We start from the raw sequence: 22,791 nt of genomic DNA on the forward strand, positions 1-22,791 counted from the left end.
AGCAAGCCCTATTTGCGGGGAGTTGCCTCTTTTCTGCTTTCCTACTAGTTCCTCATTCTGCCTCTCTTTCTGGGTTTCCTCGTCCTTCTGGACGTCCTTCTTCAACTTCACTGTCATTCCCCAATCGTGCATATTCTGGTCCTAGCAGGATTTGAACTGATTGAGTTTCTACTAGAGTTAACAGTAACAGTTCTCACTTCCAGATCCAGATCCCAAACCCCACCCTCTGGCAGTCGCCCCCGCCAAAGGGGCGGGTGGGGCGCGTGAACCTTATCTCCCCAGCTCCGCCTCCAGGGGGCTGAGGAGTTTCTGAGCCGGGGCGCTAGGCACCGGCTGCTGCAGAGAGACGGGACTCCAGGCGTAGCGCTGCCAACCGGATTCAGCCCAGGTTTTTCCCGGACCGGGCTTGTCACAGCCTGGGACACCTGGTCCCTCTGGCGCACCACGCAGCTGGCTGAGACTGCAACCCTGAACCTGGACACTCGCACCAGGTAAGGCAACACCACCGTCTCTCCTTTCCTAGCCAGAGTGACATCTAGGGGACTTCGGGCTGACCCTCCGGGGACTGCAATTTGATTTGTTACGTGACGCGAGGGTACAGTTTTCCCCCTGGTGCCGGTGCAGGGGGTGAACTGTCCGGTACAATTCCTGCCCAGGCTGAAGGCTGAGAGAGGTCAGGGTCTGTCTTGCAAATTTCCCTTGTGTTCATAAACCTCGGGAGGTTACCTGGGAGCGGATTTCTGCCTCAGAGTTTGGCCTCTGAGATAACATACAGTGATTAACTCCTGGAAGCTCATCCCCACTCTGCCTTGGTCTTCTTGGAAGTGTCCCTAGCTCGGCTGGGAGCGCCACGCTGAGCATCCAGGACAGTGGGTCTGGGTCTGTGTGGTGTGGACCAGAGGTTCTTTTCTTAAAAAACAAAAACAAAAACAAACAAACAAAAAACCCTTTAAATATATATTATTAGTTGTACATATCTTGTACAATATGACGTCTAAGAGCAATCTTTAGCAACCTTAAAGATAAGGTTACTGTACAAGTAGACTTATTCCTGGAGTGGAGTTTTTTTTTTTTTTTTTTTTTTTTTCCTGTTGTTGTTGTTTTTTTTTTTTTTAATGTTGCTTAATTGACATCCCTGACTAGTTAATCACAATCTCTGGGGGTGGGACTATGGGTAATCAGCATAAAGAAACAAAACAAAATAAAAAAAAACCCAAAGAAACAAAAACCAAAACGAATCTCAGATTTCAACCTGCAATGGAGAGTTTAGGAAGAAGTGAGTGAAAGCAGTGATTCTCCAAGTGTGGTCTCTGGGCTGTAGCAGCACCACCTGGGAACTTTCTGATGTACAAAATCTAGGGCGCTGGCTCCACCCACTGAATCTGAATCTCTGGGGTTGGGGCCAGCAATCTGTTTCCATAAAACCTCTAGCTGATGCTAGTGCTTGCAGTTTGAGAACTCTGGGGTTGGATTTCAGTTAGGGTAAGGGCAGACACCTGTAAATTCCCCTCTCTAGAGGAAAGAAGAGACTACTTTCCAGAAAACCTTAGGTATTCATCAGCAGGGTTTTGCCTATGCTAAAGACAAAACACGGAACTTTGTAGGCTCCAATAAAGGACCATAAAAGAACCATAATTTCTAGTAATTATTACATTGTAGAGTTTCCATACTTTATTTAGGAGAGAATAAGATTTTTTTTCCTTTTCCAAGAGCTAAAATAAAACCAAGATGAAACACAGATGAGTCTTCTAGTTGTAATAACATGAGTCTTTGGCTCCTGATGAGATAATCCTAGATCATCCCTGTCATCAGTGCACATTACAGGCATTCATATATAGGACTTTTTTCTCCCTAAAGTAGTTGGGGGTTTGAGGGATTAACTTCATTCTCATAAGTGAAAGAAAATTCAGTGATGCAGTCTCTGGATTATTCAAACGGATCTCTCTCTCTTTCTCTTTCTCAATAAAGATCTGAAATTTCAAAATTTTGGCTTAAAAAACTCTAGCTGTTTTAAGCCATTAATACTGAAATAGAATGACTTTGCAAATGGGCTTAAAAGGATTAGAAAACCTGACATTGGATAAGAAAATCTAGACCAGGCAAAACTCCAGTCCCAGCCCATGTGTGCTGCAGTGAACATGGTGCTCACTGTACCAAGACTTTCTGTACAGAGAATATTCATTTTACAAGCTGTGATTTTCTACGCCAATTTGTCACTGAGGTATACACACTTGTTAAGGAACAGGTACTAAGCTTATGTTTAGAGAATGGGGGAAGGTAGGGGATAGGAACAGAAGCCTTGTTTTAAGGCAGACCCAGGTTCAAACCTGCTCTTTTACTTCTCCATGCTCTTGAATGCTTGCATAATTTTCCTCATCTATAAAAGAGGGACTGGAAGTGTCATAACACTTACTCTTACTTTTCACATTGTTATCAGAGTTAAATGAAGTAATAATTCTAAAGTGTCTAGAATAATATATTAAATATTTGTTAGCTGAAAATACACAAAACATGTATACTCAAAACCAAGAACAAAAAACTAACATGTAAATATCAAACTTAAAAATTTGTTGATACATGATCAGATTTTTGTATTTATTTGAGCCCTTATAGTGGAATTTACAATTTTTCCTTGCTACCAGAAAGTGAATATATGGACATCCTCATAATCTTTCCAATTATGTTGGGTGTTTTGTATGGAACTTTCTAAAAAACATTTTTTTCAGCAGATTAGCTTCAAATCAATAGCCTAGTCTTTTTCTAGTTACTGACTGTGGTAAGGATTTGACTTCTGGTGGAGCTTATACTCTATTAACTTTCACATTTTTAAAGAGTCTTAAAATCTGACTTTTCAGAATACTATTTTTTTATATAAAAAAGTAAGCCATGAGAAAGCATGTAAAAGTAACAGGGTACAATCTCCAAGGTTAGGAGTACTGCCTTCTGTTTCTTAGCTCTTGACAGAATACATGAAACCTTATCCAGCTACATCAATGTTTGTTCAAGAAAATAGAAAAATGAGGACACAGAACAAGGACAAGCCTAAACTGGCAAAAAGGATAGGTGAAGTAATTGAAGAGTCCTTTTCTTCCTCAACTGCAATCATTTCAAAGTGCTTTGAACTATGTACACACAAACTCTACACCTTTTACATTATTAGACTGGAAGATCATCTCTATGATCTTCTTAGGACCAAAAAGCTCTAGTGAGAAATCTTTATGGTATTTAATCCAAAAAATTAGTTTCGATTCTCTTAAATTTCTGTGATAAGTATAATATCAGATGCCTGAAAATGTCTTTTTATGTCTTGTATCTTTAAGTGCAAGAATATAAGTTGCCCATTCCCTATTCTGTGTGACTTCTGGTAGACTAGACAGAGAGCAAGTGCCAGCCCATAAGTATCTTAGTAAATGTTCTATTCAAGAAATCAAGTCATTAGGATATTTTAAAAATTACAATTTAATGTTATAAATATGTACACATATACACCAAACCAAAAACCTAAACCAAAATCCTAACTCCCAAACACCAAAATGAAAACAAGTTGAATGGAATTAGAATTGGATGTTATTAAATTAAATGTAATTACAGTTTACTGTAAGTAGGGTATTCTATTTGGCTTGCTATGAAATAACTTTAAAAAGAAAGATTAGAGAAACATCTGTTGATGGGGAAAAAAGAAGGCATGTGGAAGCAAATTCAAACTCAGTAATCAAATTAAGTGTTCTGGATAATTTAACTGAAAAGCTAAGAGAGTTTAATGTCGCAATTCAGAGTGATAGATGTGGCAGCACTGCTTGCAGTAAGTGAGTGGCCAATTAGAAATGATCAATACTGCATTGCCTCATGGTGACGTTACAATCCTCCACTGGTAGGCACAAGTGCCAGAGCAGATACAATCATTTAGAAGTCAGCTTAATTAGGCTTGGTTTACATAACCTGGCTCACTTAGAAATGTTTTGATGAGCATTACCTGGAATTCATTTAGGTTCACTTCAGAGTTCTATTTATTCCATCATGCATGGTTTTACTATTAAGGCCAATCTTGAAACTCTTGTGAGCAAAACACATCACAGGAAATGGATATGTGTTTGTATTTTATATTTATTGTTTTTGGATTATATTTCTCAGCATGCGATAGTAAGTCTTTAGCTCGATTCATTATCATTTTTGTGAGAAACAAAGTTGAAATGTTTATTTCTGGCATGTGGTTCAATCTCACACAAAGAAAATTAGCCATGGAGGCTGAGTTCCCCAATTTTCTGCACATACCCATGGTTAAAGACACACACTGTGTCCAGACTGTCTAGCTCTGAATCCTGGCCCTGTCACTAGTTGTTTGAGTTTGGACAAGTTACATAATTGGGGTTATAGGACCCACCTCAGAGAGTTGTTGTGAGGAGAAAGCTTCTTAAGATACCGTCTGTCTCATGGTAAATGCTTAATTAGAATCTACTGATATTTTACTCTGGACACTAAGGAATGGTTTAAACTGAAGCTCTCTTTTTAAGCTCTCCTTTCTCTTTTTACCTCTGAAACTGGGACCCTCAAAGCAAATAAGAATTGAGGTTATTAATACATATATGTTCATTTCATAGTTTTTATGTTTCAGATAGTGGAAGAACTTGTGTCAGAATAAATGACATACTTGAAGGTTCTCAGAAACTAGTACAACATTTTGAACAACATTGCTAAAAGGTCCCAGGTGAAGTTGCTACTACTGACTAGAGACCACACACTGAGAATCATGGTTTTGATCCACCTTCCCAGATCAACTGGGCGCTTGAAATCTATTTTTTTTTTTTTTTTTTGGTAAAGACTACTCTGTATTAGAATGTTTTGCAATTTTATTGTGAAATGGAGTAGTCATACTTATAAAGAGAGGCCTTGTAAAATGTCTGTACATTAGCTATATCCACAGGATTCCTGTGTATTCATACAATTTTTAGAATGGGAAAGGGCATTAGTATTTGTGTAGTGTAAGTGGGGAAACAGACTTGGAGATATTCTCAGAGCTAATAATAGTTATTGGTGGCATTTATTAACAACTCAAATTTGCTGTGTTCTGCTCAGTATGTTTTTCATTCAACTATTTAGCCTTCTGAAATATTGGATAATGTTGACAAAGAGGCACAAAATCCATGTTGTAGAGTACTATCAGAAAACTGTAGAATTCTACTGCCTGTCACACTTATCGTGGTTTGATTTCAGGAATATTTATTTTAAAGATTTCCTTAATCATAAAGCAGTGTCAGCAATAATTACAACATCAAGAAAATACATTTATTGCATCCATTGTGAAAACGATAATTTGCTCACTATGGTTTCTCTTTTCAAAGGATTCCATTTAGTTTTTTTCTCTTTGCTGTTAATGTGGCATTTTGGTTTTTATTAAGGAAATACAGAAATATCTTTGAAAATTTCAGGAAACTCTGAGAATTTTCTCAAGTCCAAGTTTGGTGACCTCCTGGGCCTTCTGCCAGCTGCCTGTGTTTGATGCAGCAGTGTTTTTATTTTGACTTATTTTGATCTAGGTCAATTTGGCCATGGTTGCAGCACTGCATTACCTATTAATCATTCGTTTATACAGTTCTTGGTGTCAAGAATAAAATTAAGAACCAAAAACATTTTTTAAAAAAAATTTTTGGTAAATCAAAGCAAAAAGAAGTTCTAATGAAGTTTAAGCTTTATGAAAACTTTATTCTTCCGAAAACATTATTTGAAAACTTATTTTTATGCTTTTATTATGTAACTACTAAATAAAAACTAACACTTAAAGTATTTAATTATATTTTTATGGTAAAATTTCAAATCTATAGGCGGTTAAGTTATTGAAACAACTTCCTGGAATATAGACTTAACATGTTAAACCTTCTGTGTATTTGTTACTTTATTAGGAAGAGAGAGTTTGATTCCACGCATAGGGTGTGTCTAAGCATGTGTTTTACAGTGGCACCCAGAAGAAGATAAAATATTCCAGATAAGACAGGGAGGAACATTCCTGGTAAGTGTTCAGTCATTCATCAAATAGCTATTAAGTGCTTACCAAGAAGTTGGCTATGTTAGATAAAGGGAATTCAGAAGAAAAGTTGCTAAGTTCCATCTAGTGAATCTGTTCATAGTCAATTGGCAACTTTGCTCTTGAAAAATGGAAAACTCCTTTCAGTTTATTATGTAAAATAACATTTTATAAATATCCTGAGTTGAAAAAAACGAATAAGGCAAGAATAGTTCTGATTTAAATTTAGAAAAGTCAACAAACGTAGCACAATGGATGTCTTACTTGATTTCTTCTCAATCTGTTTTTGATTCTCCTTTGCAATTATGCCACGTATCAATTGTTGGGGTTCAATATAATTTGAAGGAGTGTCTTGGCACAAAGTGGAGAGATCATCCAAGACAGGTATTGTGAAGAAGGTAGAATAACCAGGGTTCTGCAAATGAAGGCAATTCTTTGCTATTTCCCTTAGAAAGTCAGTTTTTCCTTTTGGCACTCTGCTTTGCAATCATTCGATGGCTCCTTTATTTTTCTCTCACTGTTTAAACCACTGGTTAGCTAATACCTGTGGGCTAAGGTTTGGAAGAGAAACCTTGAGTGAATGTGAGAGAGAACTTGCGCAGCAGGGATGACTTGTGACTTGGTTAGCTTGGGCCACTGAAACAAAATACTATGGAGTGCATGGCTGAAAATCTAGCCAGAATTGCAGGGCTTTTCTCTGAATTAAAAAGCAGCAACAGCAATTGACTTCTCATAGAAATTTAGTTCTCACAGTTCTGGAGACTTGAAGTCTAAGATTGAGGTGCTGATATATGAAGGTCCTGGTGAGTACTCTTCTCCTTGCGTGCAGACAGCTTTTTACTGTGTGCTCACATGGCGGAGAGAAAGCAACAAACTCTTTTCTGTCTCTTCTTGTATGGGAATGGCCCATCCTAAGGGCTCCACCATTATAATCTGATTATTTCCCAAAACTGTCTCTCAAGTACCATTGCACTAGGGAGTTAAGGTTCCAACATATGAATTTGAGGGTGTGGGACACATTTCAGATCATAGTAACATAATGATTGTCTTAACTAAAGGGGTGTAGACAGAGTTCCTACTTTGGTTCCTATGGACTGAACAAAAAGCAGGCGAAAAGGGAAGGTGAAATGCAGAGAGTTCTTAATGGCAAGTGGAAGCACATGGAACCCAATTTAAATTCTTGCATAGTTAGATAGCTATAATCTAACTTATATATCATTTCCATATTACCATTCAGTAACAGTGATGTAAATGTAGTAAGCGCCAAATACATAGACATTCTCATTATTTTAAAGAAAATCCTGGGCCAGGAAATGGTTTCTTAGCCCAGGCTTCTCCCAACTTATTGAAAAGTTGATAACTTAGAAAAGCCTGGGAGAGCTGCACATGTATGACTGTACAAGATTCCCTTTATTTTGCTGTTTGCATATTTTTCTCTTTCCTTGGTTAGAAGCACCATTAAAGGCCATCATGGGCCATGTAAAAGTTGTATCTTAGGGCATCTGTCTGTAGAGTTTAAGTCAATGTCAAGTAGCATATCCTTTAGGAAGTTAGTCTACTGAGAAATGTAGAATTTATTCCTTCCTAAGATTCCTATTGACTTATGTTGTAGTCTGTTTCATGCTATTATAACAAAATACCTGAGACTGGGTGACTCATAAAGAACAGAAATTTATTTTCTCATAGTTCTCTAGGCTATAAAGTCCAAAGTCAAGGTACCAGCAGGTTTGGTTGTCTGGTGAGTTCTGTTCTCTATTTCCAAGAATGTACCTTGTCTTGGAATCTTCAGGAAGGGAGGAAAGACATCTCCTTATGTGGCATTAGGGTAGAAGAACAAACTAGCTGAAAGCCATATAAAGCCTCCCATTCATGAGAGAAGCTCTCCTGGACTAACTGCCTCTTAAACGTATTTCCTCTTAATACTAACACTTGATAACTCCTGACTTGGAGGGAACATATTCAAACCAGAGCAGCATGTTTCTTGCACATGTACTGAAGATAAATGTTACTGTGAATGTTGAATAATAAAATAGCTGATCTTTTTCTTTCAAAAAAGTCACAAGCCCTTTTTCATGGTGCCTAAACAGATTTCTCTTTGACTTCCATGTGGGAATTATATAAAAGTGTTTTCCATTGGTCCTTTCAACACTTGAAAAAAATGCTGATTCTAAATTATGGGCTTTTTGAGGGAAATCATGTTTATATGAATAATCAAATTATATTTTTGAGCTCTAAATTGTATGGTTCCCAATATGTTAACGGTTGTATTTGGGTGATGATATGATAGATTTTGTTTTTCTAGTTTTCTTTTTTCCGTATTTTTTAATACTCTTGCATTGCTTTTATAATGAAGAAATGGATATGTAGTTACGTGCTTTGTAGATGAAAACATTTGGAATTAGAATTTTGAATTCACATACATATAAGAGGTAATGACTGTTGGAGTGTAATTAATTCATGTTCCTGTAATTCATAAAGTACATATTGTGCCAGATTTACTTCTAAATATAGTGTACGCAAATTAGAGATAGCAATGTTTGACTAAAATGAAACAAGACTTTTTTTTTTTTTTAAAAAAAGCAGTAAATATTACTTCTTATGAATGCCCAAAGAATATTATGTGCTCAAATAAAACCAGGCCATGTCAGGTCATAATTAAGACATGGATGACAATACCTATATGACCTTATAAATGCTATTTGACCTTTGAAAGCTTAATTTGCCATCAAGTGACACAGGAGCTACTTTATAGTGTAGTTGGGATCATTAAAGAAAACAATATGCATAAACTCTCTGGTGTGATGCCTGGTGACAGGAAATACTCAAATAAGCTCAACTTAGTTTCTATCCTAAGTACTAATATTCTCCCTACTTGTAAGCTTTGTCATACTTAGGTTTGGACACCTGTCTTTTGGAAAGCTTGTTGCTTCTTTAGATGAGAATATCTTTATATACCTGGGTCACGGACCAGATACAAATTCAGATCCTAGCCATTATTCACCTTATTGTGGGAGAGAAGAAAGTGAGGATGCAGGGGGAGCTGCTGTTCGAAGTGGCAATGCATGTGCAGTTCTTATAGAGGCTTTTGAAACTGACTTCATGAGACTCTAAGTATGGGTCTGAGGCTGTTATCCTTAGCCACAGGGCCCACTTTTGGAAGACCACTATAGTGGTTGTATGGGATTGAGGATATCTTCAGGTCTCACTTGTAGTTCAGGTAGTTTGTCATGAGCTCTTGAATTTAGCAACAGTAGAGTTCTTTTTGGTTAGGGTCATAGCCCTGATCACAACTTTATGAAAATTAGAAAGCTTTACTCTGGGCAGATGTGGCCTTGGGTTTCAGTGTATATTGTCTCTTCAGCCAGGTGCCTTCATGCTGCTGCATTAGTTCATCCATTTAGTCAGCCCTTTTCATACATAAGACTAGGTGCTAGGGATGCAGCAATTAATAAGACATAATCCCTGTTCTCACAGACTCATAGACTCTTAAGTCAACTTCCCCATAGATTCCCTGGTCTGTCATTGATTGTCATTCCACCATGTTCTTCACCTAAATCAGCTGATGTTTATAGTAGAGTACTTTGAAGAGGTTGTTGATTGCCTCCACACCCATAATGTGAAAGTTTATAGTTGGAGTCTGTGGTCAGATCTATGGTCTCTTCAGATCTCTGAGGGGTCTCTGTATTTAATGTACATAAGTTTTTGCACAGTATTTACACCAAATATGTAGTCTATTAATGAAAAACCAAAATCATCGTAAATAGAATTGAATGAGACTCAAGAGAAGCAAGCCATGGAGAGTCCAAGGAAAATCAGAATCAATTGTTTTTTAGACTACACATCTAAGATCACTAAAAAAAAAGTATGAATATTTTTGATCTCCAATTCATTCTAAATTAGTTAATTAAATGAATGTCTGGCCTGATACCTACATAGAAAGAATAGTTAGAGCCATGTGTGCATCTGTGTCTCTAAATACTTTTAATTTTTAGCTGGGTAGTGTAATTTCACAGTAGACATTTTTGGCCAGACCTAATGTTATTAAATAAGCTCAAATGATTTAATAAGTTTGTGCATTTTGAATGTTTCTACACCATTTTGGATGTGGTTGCTAAGTTGAATTCCAAATCTCCCTTTCAGTATTCTGCCATATTTTTGAGTTTTGGACCTAAAATATCCTAAATGAGACTAGGGAAGCAATTATAACTTTAAATTTTCAAGCTTGATTTAAATACTAATGAATTAAATGAAAACTGAATGTGTAAGTAAATTCCTCTTTATTCATTATTTGATTCTATCCCCAAAGATAAGCCTTTATCATAAGAAGAAAAAACCTTTTATTTCTTATTTTCATTGTTTTAGAATTGCCAATCCCTTTGGGGAGGCAAATAATTTTCCCCTGGGAGTGTTCTTACGACTCCATTTACAGCTGAAAACTTTCCAAGCTTCACTGAGGAAGAGATGTAGCATGCAAGAGATTGCTACTGTTATTTTAGAGTATAGATTTTCAGATTTTCCTCTTTTTTTTTGTCTTTCACAATCTTTCTTCTCCTAAGATTTTTGTTTTTTCAAGTCATCTGCAGATATGTTCTAAGGGAATGGGGAAAAGGAAAAAGGCATGTTCTGTTATCTGCAAAAGCTTTAAGAATGGATTTTGGCTTTTGTAACTGTTTTTCTCATTAGAGAGTTAGGAAGTTTTAAGTGAAAAAAGAAAAAAAAATGGAATTCAGATGTAGTAAGAAGGTGGCATACAGGAATGCCTAAAGAAGCTGTTGCTGTATATTTCATCACTTCTACAGCAAGTAGATGTTGATAATTATAAGAATATTGATTATGTGCTATCTGAAAAAACAAACAAGCAATGAATCAGCAAGTTTCTTTTTAGTGGCTAGTAGGTAGGGAGTGGAGACATGAGATCATGGTCCCAGGTGCTTTATGATATAGTTGTCAGGTGGACTACTTCAAATAAAACATTTTTAGGAAGCACAATAATACTTTGTGTAATGAAGCACCGAATGGTCTAACAGTGGAGGTAAGCACTGTGGATGCAATGATCTGTTTTTGCCATAACTGACTTCATGAGGGCACCGGGGTATGAAGCAGCATCTTGAAGCATGATTTGATTGGGCAAATGTTTCAAATTAGACACATTGTAGTTCATATAAATCATGAGGCTGGAAAGAATCTTACAAATAATTGTTGTTTGTAATGCAAGTATTTTTTATCTAAATAATTCTTGTTGTTCTAACCCCTGCCTGTAACATACCTAATGAGTACACATTTTATACCAGACCCTGTCAGTGATGGGAAGCGCTCAGTTTTAGGGGCATCCCCATCTATTAAAAACTTTTTCCCCTTAAATTAGACCCTGAACTTCCTTCCTGGAGTTTCCAAACTTTGGATCTAATTCTGTGCTCTGGGAGAGGCAGGAAGAAGCTGATTTCATTTCTGTGTGGCAGTCTTACCAGCATTTGAAGACAACTAACATTTTGCCTCAAGGGGAGCATCATCACATCCTGAAATTACTTTTTTTTTTTTTTTTTTTGAGGAGGTTTGGAGTCATATCTCCATTGTGGTTGGCTTTCCTGGACACATTCAGTTTTAATTCTTTCGGCCTGGGGCTGGTGCCACAGCTCAGTGGCAGAGTATATGCTTAGCATGGGCAACACCCTGGCACTTCCAAAGAGAGGTAGAAAAAAAAATTATTCTCTTGAACCATTGGTTGATGAGTAGAAGGGGTGTAGTCCTGTTCTTTTCTCAGTTTAACATAAGACCAAACGAATTGTTGGCAGTCAGTTCTCACTAATGGCTTCAGTTCGCCATCAACTAAGACCTTCTGGTTTACTCAGACCTGCTGCTGTTAAGTCATTTGATTCCTTATCCAGCATTCTACAGTTCAGATTCTGGATCCCAGAAATTAATGTGTGTTTCTCTTGGATTTTGATTTGTTGCAATGGACCCATTATCCATTCAGTTGAGATAATTTTTAACCCCAAATCTTTTGTTCAGTCACATAGATAAGCTGTTCTTTTCTGGAAATTTAATTTGCTGTCATCATCGCCCTCACTCAAAGTACAGATAACCCACTGGAGAGGGTAAATGGCAGAGTTGTAAACATATCATTAGGAACCTCCAATCAGGCTGACATTGGGTGTTAACTCTCCACTGGGGAGACATTTAATTAGTTTTATATGTGATTTACTTTTCCATTAATTTTTGAATTGTCATGGGTACAGTATTCTGATGCTAGCCTAGTACTCCTCTCAAAGAAGTATAGGTTAGTTTGATTGATTTTTGGGTACTTGGCTAACATTGCATGTTGTTCAGTGAATCATTCTTCTGTAAATTTTTTAAGTGTTTCCTGCCAGTTGTGAGGTTTAAAATTTTTAATAATCAGAAAGGCCACAACAACTATCAGAGTGGGCATAGGCCCAGTGAGAATGTATGTGAGCACACACTCCATCTAACAACACTGGCTTACCAGCTGGGTATGGGCCGTGTTCACAACTGACCCTCCAGCTTGTAGTTTTACTCAAGGTATACATTTCATAGTAAGTTACTTTTCCTTTTTCCTTATTTCTTTCCCTGTTGTATTGTATCAAGTAGACTTGATATAACTTGCCTGATGGGAATGGAAGATTTGTGGGTAAAGTAGCAAACAAGATAGTTCAATCTATGGAACCAGGAGTTCTTGAGTAAGAGTGATCACTGAAACAGTATAGCATGCTGTATTTTCTGGATGAGAAGCAGAGGTTATTTAGATAAGAACACGTTTGTTAATAAAATGCTAAAAAGAAGAAGACTGAAAGAAAATGACCCATCAAGAGAAAGGACAGCTGTCAAAAGATGAATATGAAAAATCACAAGAGTGATTCTCAAGCAGTGTGAAGTAAGTAGTGAAGTGTGCGGGTGAGAGAGGCCACTGATTCGGGAAGTGAGGAGGTCATTAATAGCTAGGTGAGCATTTCCATTCGTCATAGGGATGGAAGTATAATTTTATTATATTTTAGATAATGTGAATGGTGAGCTTTTGAAGCTGTAAGAGGTGCACAATAATTGATTGAGAAGTATGGTCAATGGAGAACAAGAGAGAAAAATATATAGGACAAAGAAGTTTAAGCAAAGGAAACTTAACCTTTCTGCCCATCTAGTTGCTATTACAATTTTGTTATAAAATGTTTCTTTATTTAAAGAAGATGTCATAATGAATGAACAACTTACCCTTTAGTACTGTGTTCTTGCTTGGTACTTGGAAAAATCTTTTTGGCTCAATTATTCAAGTGCTGATTAGTTTATGGAGTATCTACCAAGAGAAATACAAAGATTTGTGCTCTTCCAACTTGGAAAAAAATCAGTCCTGTTCATCTATATGTGTGAAGGGGGAGGAATTTGGAATATAAAGGGAAAAGAGGAGGCTCAGTCCAGGTTGAGAACCCCTTATTTGAGATACTTGGGACCAGAATTATGGATTTTGGATTTTTTTGAATTTTTGAATATGGTTTATCATGGGGATGGATCCCCATGATAAACACAGAATTCATGTGTGTTTTATATACACCTTATATACACAGTCCAAAGGTAATTTTATGCAATATCTCTAGTGTGCCTGTGTTTTGACTGTGACCCATAACAAAAGCGGAGGTATGGAAAGTTTTCACTTGTACCATCAAGTTAAAGCTCAAACAGTTTAGAAATTTGGAGCACTTTGTAGTTCATATTTTTAAATTAGAGATGCTCAAACTGTATAAGAACCCACTGTAGAAGTGCTAGAGCTTTCTGATGCCCAGTGATGTACATCTGTAATCCTAGTGACTTTGGAGGCTGAGGCAGGAGGATGGTAAATTCAAAGCTATCAGCAACTCGGTGAAGCCCTGTCTCAAAATAACAAAATAACAACAACAACAAAAGGCTGGGGATGTAGTTCAGTTGTAAAGCACTCCTGGGTTCAATCCCTAGTACCAACAAAGAAAAAAGAAAGAAAGAAAAAGTTTTCTGTGTATCATTGTGAATGAATTTCAAATAAATCCTTCCAAATAGTTGTAGGCTGTGATTATGCTTCATTTTAGCCTTCTTCAGAACCTGAGCTAGGGCTCCCTTCCTTCCTAAAGCATGTCTTGTGTTTATTTTATAAGTTGGTATTCCTGTTTTAAAAAGTGTAAATAATGGAGTTTCACTCAGTCTTAAAAAAGAATGAAATAATGGTATTTTCTGGAATATGGATAGAAATGGAGAAAATTATGCTGAATGAAAAAGCCAGACTCAAGAAAATCAAGGGTCGAATGTTTTCTCTCTCATAAGTGAAAACTAGAGCAAAATAAGGGAAAGGAGGAGGTTGGGGAGGAGATCAGATATCATATAGAGGCAAAATCCGTGGAGTAGAAGAAGGAGAACTAGAGCGAAGAAGGAAGGAAGGGAAAGGGAAAAAATATGGAATGAATTTAACAAAACAAAATCATGTTATATCCATATGTAAACATACCAAAGGGAATTTCACTTTATGTATATATAGAAGAAAGAAGTTTAGTAGAAGAAGGAGAATAAGGGAAGGGAGTAGGGGAGGAAAGGTAGGGGAATGGAGATTGAAATTAAATTCTTTGCATGTATAATTTTGTCAAAATGAGCCCCAATACTATGTATATACATGTATAATTATAAGTCTCTAATTTAAAGAGTGTTAAGACTCGGGTTTATAATGTCTTATTTGGGTTTTCAACTTCTTCGTAGAGAAGACACACACACAATTGCTGGGAGGGCGGGCACAGTATCTGTCAGGAGCAGATGTTAACTGTTAACTTGGATGCACGGGGAACTCTAAGTTCTTCAGAAGGGTTCCTGTGGAGCTGGACCAGATGCATCAATTCCCATATTGCCAGCATGTGTGTCCAGTCTCAGAACATACATTTTATTTCTAGACTGCTGTTATTTTTTTCAGTAACAAATTCAGATTGAAGTTTACTTTGAGAAGGTTGTTGGGGGAAGGTGGTAAATTTTTTTCATTTTGTCATTCTATCCTACAACTAATTTGTAGTTTTCATCCTCTAGTAATTGTTTTGGTGAGGGTGAATGATAATGAATTTTTGAGTTCTTTGGTATCTAGAAGTTTAAAATGTTTAAAAGTGCATGTTTGTTTGACTAGGCTCTGAACTATTTTCCTAAGAATTTTCAAAGTTTGTCTCATTTCTTTTTTGGCTCATTTTTGTCATAAGTATTCTTTAGACAATCTCAATTACATTTCTTTTATGTGTTTTCTACCTTCTCCTCCCTCATATACATGTAAACTCATTGGATTTTTGCTTTATTTAACTTAGGATTTTTCACCAAATGCGTCTAAAATAAGTCTCTTTGCTATTCAAGCAGTTTGGTATTTGTGAGACTCTTACTGTCTAAAGATTCAAATGTTTACTTGGCACTGAAAACTTTTCTTTTACCTGTTCCCTCATTATTTCTCCATATGCTTAGTTTTTCCTTCAGAAATTTCTTTTTAAACATTTTGTAAAATCTGACCTTTTTCATTATAATCTGGCGAATTCTTCAACTTGATTTTTCTATCTAGCTGCTTCCCCATTCAACTATGCCCATTATTATTTTTTTTTTAATTTTCCAAGATACTAATTGGTTCTTTCCTTTTTAATGCATCAATAGTCTTACATATGTCTAATTATATTAATTGCATTTAACTAATTGCGCTTTTTTTTTTTTTACTATTATGCTTCTATGAGAGTCAGTTATTAAATTTGCTGAGTTTAAAGTCTTCCTCCATGATGCTGGATTTTACTGAACACTTGTTCACTCTTATTTGTACATGCCCATCAATATGTTTGCAATTTCTATTTAATACTATGTGGATATTTTTTTTCTGTTCACTATAGCTTGCCCCCAGTGACTGGCGTTAGACAGTGTACTAATGTCTTCTCTTCTGACCATGACTCCTTCTTGCTCCTCTTGGGTTTGGCTAGGCAGGGAAGCTATCTGAGGTTCATTTTGCCAGTGCAGACTCCTGCATACAAGTGGGAAGAGTTGTATAACACCTAAGAGACCCCTCTTCTTCCTCATTTCTGTAAACCATTTCCTTCTCAGTCTGAAAGGCATCTAATTCTGCCTGGGTAATTTTTCTCCTCTTGCTTTGAATCCCTTTTCTTTAGGCTCTGAGTAACACTGTTCTTTTGACGCTCTAACAATATAGGTCACAGGGTTGTGAAGTTATCATGTTCAGTGTTAATCCGACAATATTCAAAATCACCTGTAATTGTAGAAAGGAATGAAAATCATTTTGGTGTTTGCTTTGTCATTGGTGGTATGAAGTGAACATTTTGGATCAAGTAATATGTGGACCATTTGAATCATTCCCTTGGACCACTGGGTCATATGACTCTGGGGAATCTTGTTCGCAAGTTATTATGAAAAGCAATCCGATGATGTAGTAAAAAAGAGCATCTTCTTTTGGATAAAATCTTACATATTGGAATTCTGAGACCACACTTGGAACTTGCTCTAAAAATGTCAGTTTTTCAGGATTAACAAAGTCCAGTGCAGCTGTTTCTGTTTTAAACCATTGAATAAAAAAAGTCTACATAACAGAATGTAACCAACTAACTTGAGTGAGAAATGAAGCATGAGGGTTTCTCATTTCATGAGTTTCTCACATTGTAGGAGGCAAATTTGATAATGATAATGTTATTGTCTTGAATTTATGTGTTGTTATCCCTTTTAGGGCTTTTTTAGTAAAAATTTTTATGCATAATTAATGACACCATCAATGCCTATCATTCATTCTCTTTATCCCACTAGGTCTAACAGAGTAGAGGTTTAAAATATATTTTAAAACACTGCATACTATTCCCATTTTCTAAGGTGTTAACCAAAATATTTACTAGGTCTATTTAACATTTAATATTTGTCTAGGTCTCTCGAGTTGGTTTTTCCTAGGATATTTTCATTATTTACTCAGCTTGAAGTGTAATGCTATCAATTTATAGAATTCCAGGTGTAATTCCATTAGCATATGAGAATTAACATGTCCAATGCCCAATTGTACACCCCCACTCCACCTCTCTAGCATTTAAGGCTCTTGTACTAATTCTCTCTTGGCATACCACTTGGTCAATGGTCAAAATTCAGCTCTGGTATTTGCTTGCTAATTTTTTTAATGTGTTGAGAACAATATTAAATAGTTTAGGATATCTCACATTTTAGGACTCAAAACCACACTGCAGGCATGCTGTTGGAGTTATGTAATGCTTATTATTTAAGAGGAGAAATTTCATGGGCTTATTTTTTTGTCTGGAAGTGTGAAAGAGAGACAGAGATGGGGGGCAGGGAGAGAGAGAGAGAGAGAGAGAGAGAGAGAGAGAGAGAGATAGGGAGACAGGATGAATATGAATGAGCTGTATGTCCTTAGAGCTCTGAATGGAATAGAAATGTGACAGGTGCAATTTTGTTTATAAAATGTTAATTTATAGAATATTCCTTCATTATGAGTTAGGTTGTAGATCTATTTCAAAATAATGGAAATAAATGACTTTTTTATTATTTTATAAAGCTAGTTATTGACCTTGAATTTAATGGTATAAATAATTAGTAAAGTATTTAAGAGAGCAGGACTGGAGCAATTGGAAATGGAACAATCCTCAAGCTCATTCATCTCCTTTCTTCCAGGTTTTACAGAGGAGATACTGAAGTCCAGTTGGGCTTGTTTTCTTGCTCAACTTCCTGCACTGTTGTGTCTTTATGGCCTTGTTGGGCCTGGAGTATAGTCTGACCCCCACTACAATTTTAGCTGAATAACACCAGGAAGGAACCCCATATTGTGACTCATCATTTTTTAACAAGTTGCTGTTGTTGAATTGAATGTAATCTTTCCTTAATTAACAAATGCAGGATGTTCATCATTTTTCCATACCAGAGCTTCCTTTTATATGGTAAAAAATTGCACACTAGCTTATTTTTGAGGATGGTCTTTTTATTTTCCATTCTTTTAAACACTGTTAGTCATGATTTATTTGGTTCTCTTGAATGTCAGGATGGTAGATTATATTAGTTCCCATTGACTCTTTTTTTCCTCAGGAAACCTCATCTGACATTCTAGTTAATGGCAGTGGAGTCATCTGGGAGGTAAAAGAAGATTGTACCATGTAAGAGCTTTGTTATTCTTGGCTCTTTAGCAAGCATTTAATTTTTTATGTTTTTGGGGCTGGGCATGAAACCCGGGGCTTCATGCATGCTAAGCATATGCTCTACCACTGTGAGCTACACACCCTGCTCATAGCCAGCATTTTTTCAGCAGAAAAAAAGACTGGCTTTTGAACTGGCAGTGCTATGAAGAATAGGTTGGAAAAAACATGGCCACGTGTTTGAGGGTGGTGTTGGAAACATTGAAATTGGTTGAAACTCTTGTGTTTAAGTAAACAGTTGTAGATGTTTCACAGAGATGATTGTGTTAAGATAAATTCATTTTTGAAATGAGAAATGTGAAACTAAATTTATAAATGTATTTTACCCATAAACAAACATATAGAGTGAACATATTTCAGATTTGAATTTTATTGGTTGAAGATAAGTAATAAGAGTACTGAAAATTGTAGTTAGTAAGCCTGTGACAAGGAGTTAGAAATAATAGGTATTTTATAACTAAATATGGTTTTGAAATATGTTTTCTTTCCTTAAATATTAAAAAGCATAAGTAAGCATGATAAAAATTAACACCTTACAAAACATGATAATTATAATAGCAATACAAAGCAAAACAAAATTATATTACCATTCATCTGGTTAAGGATGCCATTTAAATTAATAGAAAAATAGTATATATTCCTAACAGACAGGCTCTACAGAATTAAGGAAACCCTATTTGGGAACTGGAAAGTTTTTAGTTTAGGAGAAACAAAAAGCAATGGTACTCTTAATAGTTGGAAGATGCTAAAATCAAAATTGCATCATTGATTTATTGATTGACTACACATGATATTAAAGAAACGAGTAAAACTTGAATTTAGTTCTCTGAGATTGACGCTATGGAGGGTGACCAAGTTTTCCCCATTTCTCATGGTAGGTAGTCAGAGGACATTGGACTTGAAGAACCTGGTCAGGGAATTGTTTTGTTTCTGTGGGTCTGACTTAGTCAAGGCTCCTTTAGAACAATGGCTTTCAAATAATTTTTTTTAAATAGAACTCACAGTAAGAAACAGATTTTAGATTGTGACACATATGCATTTATATAAAAAACTGTTTCATGATATATATTTACCATTTATATATGCACTGTGTTCTATCTTTTCCCCTCCCATTCCATTCTATTAAGCCATATTGGTCATTGCTCCCTAAACTGACTTCACAATCTATTAAAGAATCATGATTTGCATTTTTAACAGTACTGCTGTAAAAATCCCCCATAGTTTTATTTTTGGTTGTTAGTGGTAGAGGGGAAATGAATTTTAACTTATAGGTGATCTTGCTTAGTTCTGTTTGATAAGTACATTTCCTTTACATGGTAGCCTCATATATTTTGGCCCAGTTACATTTCTGGATGGAATAATTTAATTTTCAGTGTAGACTGTCAGAGCTCTTTAATTCTGCTATGGCAAATGGCTTAGCTCCTCAGACTAAAATGAAGGACATGAAGAAGAGCCACTAGCCAGCTCCTAGTGGAGCAAAACATAAATCTTTGTTGTTTTGATACACAGCATTTTAAAAATATATTTGTTACTCAGCATAATCTAACCTATATGATTAGCATAGGATAATTCAGTTATGTTTTTTTTTGCTGGTCATAGAGAGTATTCTTTTAAAATGTTAACTTTATCTAAATCACATACAAATTTTAAAATGTTTATTATGTCTGATTCCAAAATAATACATAATCTTTAAAGAAAACTTGGAAACAAAAAGGAATTACATCCCATAATGCTATTATCTGGAGGTAACGATTTTTACATTTATATGGATGTCATTTTTATTTTTATTTTACATTTATATTTATGGCTTACTATGTAGTTTTGCATTTTAATTTTCCCCTTACTTGTATTTATGAAATGTCACTAAGTATTCTTGGATCACATGAGTTTTGTGCTTCTATAGTAATCAATAATGTGGATGAACTGACAATTACTTATTTTTGTACTGTTAACATATTTAATTTTTTTTAATATAAAGAGTTTTAATATAGAGAGCTTAATATAAAGAGTTTTTTTAAATATAAAGAGTTCTGAACCTCTGCTACTCAAAGACAAATAGTAAGCCAGACCAGGGTCTGCTTACTCTGCTTAGCATCAGTGTCTCCCCCCTACTCTTCTAATCCTGACATATGAGTCCATATATTCAACTGCCAAGTAAACATTTCCATACATGAATACTTTATATGAAACTCACACATAATTGTTCAAAACCTAGGAAGTTTATTTTATTTTTTCTTACTCTACTCTCCAACCAACAAATTTGGTTTTCCTTCTGAGTTCTTTTTCCCAGGAAAGATATCACTAGATGTCCAAGCCAAGGGCTAGAGTTGTTCTCATTCCTACCCCGTACTCTACTCCACCACACCATGCAACCATCAACCTCTGGCCTGTTTTAACTCTGGAATATCTGTCACCTCTGTTTCTGTGCTTTCTGCACTACATCTAGCCCTTCCTGCCTCTCACCTAGACTGCTGCCATGCATGGTCTTGGACCATTATCTCTATTGCTACTTTCTAAAACTTGAACCAGAATATGTCATCTCTGCTTAAACTTCTCCTGTATTGAGCTTTAAGGACAAAGCCCACTGCTTGTCACTGATGTAAAAGGCCCTTCACGCTGCTGCCTGACTACCTTCCCTGCCACTCATCCCCTTTAACACCACTTCTACTCCCTCCATCCACAGGGACTTCACTGCAGACCTGCTGCTTCTCTGAGCTCATTGTGTTCTTTTATGTTTCCAAGTGCTTACAAAGACTTTTTTTCCAGTCCTGTTAAGGAAATCAAGCAGGTCCCTTCTTCTCCTTTAAGTCATAGTTCAAACTGCCTCCTCTTGGAAAGCCACCCCTCTTCCCTCTGTCAGACATGAATTAGGTACTCTTTGAGATCTCCTTTAACCTGTGTCTACCTTTGTTAATAGCTCTACTAATGTGTTAAAGTTGTGTATTTGATATCTTCCCTCCAAAACTTCTATACTTGTTGAGGCCATTACTGGACCTTTCTAGACTCACATCTGCAATGCTTAGTACATTGGAGAATAGTAGCTATCTGTAAATACTGTTGAATATGGATGAATAGACAAACAATAGTGGTAAAGTAGTCATTCACGTATTTTATCTCAGAGATTTCTCTGTCTTCTCTCTCTCTCTCTTCCTCCCTCTCTCTCTTCCTCTCTCCCCCTCTCTCTTCCTCCCTCCCTTTCTCTTCCTCCCTTCCTTTCTCTCTCTCTCCTTCCCTCTGTCTCTCCCTCCCTCCCTCCAAACAACACAGCTTCATGTATTCCTGTTATCAAAACCATCTGTCAAGACAAGGATCTGAAATACATTTACCCTCAAGTATAATAACTGATAACACTTTACACTTTATGTCTCCCAAGGGGCTTTTCATTTTATAAAGATAGAATTCTTTATCTAAAGGAAGGAATTTTTATTGGTAGAATTTTAGGCTTAACAATCACACGAGATTAGTTTTAACTGGAGGTTGGAGATGGGGCTTAAGAAATTTTCTCTTTGCTCCAAATTAATACCCCATAGGGTCTGCCTAAATATGAGGCCAATTCTGTGCTTCTGGCTCACAGAATGGACTATCATGTCATATTACACAGCACATTCATTTTTGTTTCTATTACACAGCACAGATCATATGAACTTCACATCTGGTAAACATTTTCACATAGAATGTGCAGCTGCCAGTAATTGTGGTTTCCTGGTACATCCCAGTAATTCCGAGTCGGGGTCACAAAACCAGCATTGCAGTTTTGGTGATCTGGAACTGTACTGTTTTTAGTTTTTGAAAAGTTACTCCCTTAAGAAGATTCTCCATGTCACCATTATAGACTTGGAAAAGGACTTGGGTTATTCAAAGTCCATTATAGTCTTGTGTGCTCCCCTTCAGATGCCATCCTACAGAGATGAGCATCTTTTCTGCTTCTTAAAAATCTCTGCAGAAAGTGTGCACAAACCTTTTTCTTTTCTTTTCAGTTTGGTCTCATTAAAAGTTTCATTATCATCCCAACTTAACTCCTGCCTCATTTAGTTTTGTCACTTTGTTCTGTTCTTTGCAGCAGGGCAAAACATCTGCTTTTCATATAAACTTTAATGCTGCAGATACCAAGGTGTGCATTGTATCATAAAAGCAAACCAAACACTGCCACCACCACATAAATACTTCAAGATAATTGAGTTAGGAAAGTGGGGTTTTCTGAACACAGTGTGAGTCAAAGCAGACCTGCTAGTTGGCAGCTGCCTCAAGTAGAAAGCTGACAATCTGGTATTTGCTTATATTCTCAATGTCCTCTGTGAATTCTTTCCTGAAAAGCCAGATAACATTAATATCATTGAGGAATTGGTTTATTTTCTATGCTTTAATTCATAAGGCTTTAAAATATATAGCATGTAGTTGCCTTTTCACTCTGGAATTATGAAGAAAAGGGACAAATATCTTTCTTTAAAAGTTGAATCATTAATGGATGGTTCATGTATATTAAATGATGAAGAACATTTTGAAGAAATTACCTTGCTCTAGTTCTAGAAAGGAGTAGTAGAATATTCCTGTTTCTTAGGTGAAGAAAGCCAAGTGACTTACCTTGGCTTAAAACTTGACCAT

The 22,791-nt window shown here is 36.3% G+C and overlaps 1 protein-coding gene across 1 annotated transcript in view; it reads left to right on the plus strand.

Annotated features, from left to right (window-relative positions):
• The first annotated feature begins 300 nt into the window (after positions 1-300).
• The window catches only part of Col21a1 (collagen type XXI alpha 1 chain), a 175,415-nt gene continuing 152,924 nt past the window's right edge, over positions 301-22,791 (plus strand). Inside the window, exon 1 of the mRNA XM_076860067.1 lies at positions 301-491. The gene's annotated coding sequence lies outside the window, so the exon portion shown is untranslated. The remainder of the gene's footprint in view (positions 492-22,791) is intronic.

Source organism: Callospermophilus lateralis, chromosome 6, assembly GCF_048772815.1.
Source record: "Callospermophilus lateralis isolate mCalLat2 chromosome 6, mCalLat2.hap1, whole genome shotgun sequence".
Lineage (NCBI taxonomy): Eukaryota > Metazoa > Chordata > Mammalia > Rodentia > Sciuridae > Callospermophilus > Callospermophilus lateralis.